Genomic DNA, 2,354 nt, shown 5'->3' on the forward strand with positions numbered 1-2,354 from the left:
TCCCCAGGAGCTGAGCACGGAGCCTGGGAAGGACCTTCCTCACAGACGTGTGGGCGCTAAAAGTGAATATTCCAGTTCTGCAGAGACTGAAGTTAGGCAACTGGGAAGCTGCCTGGATGTGTTCTGGTCACAGAGAAGAGCAGAGCCAGAGCTTTATTGAAATACCTGGTTCTTAGTCCTGGGTTCGTGGCACACGTTTGGGCAAGACTCAACTGCTTGAGTTTATGGGATGGGAAGCCTCCTTCAGGGAGGACCTCGCTTTCACAACTGCTTTCAACCAGAAACAAACCCACAGAATTCTGAAATGCTCTGCAGAAGCTGCAAGATGGTTTTTGAGTAATTAGAAGCATTTCGGTTTGACAATCTGATGTGAGAAACTGCAGAATAAAAACAAAAAAAAAAGTCAAAATAAGGTGTTTCAAAGCTGGAACTTTCATCTAACAAAGGTGACAGGATTTTGACAGCACTGCATTTTCCAAGTAAAATAGCGTCTACATTTTTCTAAACAAGTTTTAAACTGCATTTCCTGTTTTTATATCAAAACATACTAGAGCTTGTTTTGTGGCTCGTTAATAACATACTGTACAACCATTTTGTACAGACCTCCCCGAACACCTTACAGTGCAGTCCCTATTAAGAAAGGCAAAGAGCCTCCTGCCCAGTCAGGCCCAGGCTGAGTGTGGCACCTGAAACAGCAAAACCAGCTTTTTCCTGAGCATCAAAGGAAGCAGCTAGTTCTTTGAAAGAGGCTCCTCCACTCTTCCCAGATATCTGGCTGTTGTGATTTTGCAGTGCAATGATTATTCTTTACATATTTTAAGCTGTCTGGAAGCAGCAGTGACCAAAGTGATGTTATAGAGAGCCAGCAGAAATGCCCTTGCACATGTCTAAAGCTTTGCTCAGACTGGTGTTAAGAACCAAACAATGAAGGTCAATTCTGGGTAAATGGCTCAACTTCACTGAAAGGATGGTAAGGCACTGGAACAGGTTGCCCTGGGATGGGGTTAAAACTGAAAGAGTTAAAAACCTGCGGCTGTGGCACTTGAGGACATTGTTTAGTGGTGAACATGCAGTGCTGAGTTAACAGCTGGACCCATCTCAGAGGGCCAACCTTAACAATTCTTTGATTCTAATTGCACTAAGCTTTTATTCCGGGATTTGACCTCTCTACCCTTTAAGGACTCTATATGTGAGCAGTACATCAAACCCAGCACCTACAGAGAAAGTACCAGTGAGAGGGATTCTTCACATCCCAGGGGACCCAACACTCCCCTCGCACAGCACAGCTTTACTTTAACTGTGCCTCGCTGCATTCGGGACACCTGTCCTGGGGCAAAACACAGAGAACTGTCTCCTGCAAGGACGTGGTTCCTGGGTCCCGTGGTGCAGAGGGGACACAGGGGTCCCAGGGGTGCACCACCGGTGTTGCCCGAAGCCTGCTCACCCCCACGCCCTGCTGATGCCACCCCACGACACGTGGGGACCGCGGCCCCCCCAGCAGCTCCACGGTGCGGACCCGCGGAGCATTGCGGCCACCGGCAGCCCCGCGATCCGCAGCTTCCCCGGGGGCGGATGTCCGACACCCCGGGAAGGGCGGCGGGGCCGCGGATCTCCGGCACCGAGAGCAAAAATGAGCCGCAAACGAGGCGGCGTCCGCGGCCTCCCCGCGGCGGGGCTGCCAGCGCACCGCGCTGCCTCGGCAGGCACGGACGGGGTTCGAACCCGCGATCTTCGGTTTACGAGACCGACGCCTTACCACTTGGCCACCGCGCCCGACGGGCTGGCTGCACCCGCGCGCCGCCAGTGGAAGGCAGCGGGCGGCGCGGCCGCCGCCGGGACCGGACGGCGCGTCCCGGGGCGCTGCCGGCGGCGGGACGGGGCGGGGACCGGGCGGGATGGACGGGGCGGGACGGGGCGGAGCGGCCGCGCCGTGCGGGGGGAGCCCGCGGGGCCGCCCCGCGGGGGCTGCCGCGGGCACGTGCGGGGCGGGGCGCCGGGAGCGGGCGGGGCTCTCGCCGTGTGCCCGCACCGCGTCCCGCCCGCGGGCTCGGCCCCGCCCTGCCCCGTCCCCCGCGGCGGGACCCCTCCGAAACCCCTTCCCGCGGTGTCCCCGAGCGCTGCTGCTCCCGCACAGCGGAATTACCGGGGGGGGGTTCGCTTTCCTTTCCTTCTCCCGGTGTTTCTCGCGGCGGAGTAACGCGGGGCGTCCGTGCAGGAACACGGAGCTGCCTCGGGAAACAAACAGCGGCTGTTCGGTGTGAGAAAAGCACTGCCAAGCTCACACTCCGGCCCTGTCGCTGGCCAGCTCCCGGTTTGGGGGGCCGGAAAGGATCCCCCGAGGGCAGGAGCCGAGT

The 2,354-nt window shown here is 58.2% G+C and overlaps 1 non-coding gene across 1 annotated transcript; it reads right to left on the bottom strand.

Moving 5' to 3' along the window:
* Positions 1-1,701: 1,701 nt before the first annotated feature.
* Positions 1,702-1,773, bottom strand: TRNAT-CGU. Its single transcript has one exon. It is a non-coding gene; the product is annotated as a tRNA-Thr (tRNA).
* Positions 1,774-2,354: the final 581 nt, after the last annotated feature.

This window comes from Pipra filicauda, unplaced genomic scaffold (assembly GCF_003945595.2).
Source record: "Pipra filicauda isolate LSUMZ 115617 unplaced genomic scaffold, ASM394559v2 scaffold80_size11013439_pilon, whole genome shotgun sequence".
NCBI lineage: Eukaryota > Metazoa > Chordata > Aves > Passeriformes > Pipridae > Pipra > Pipra filicauda.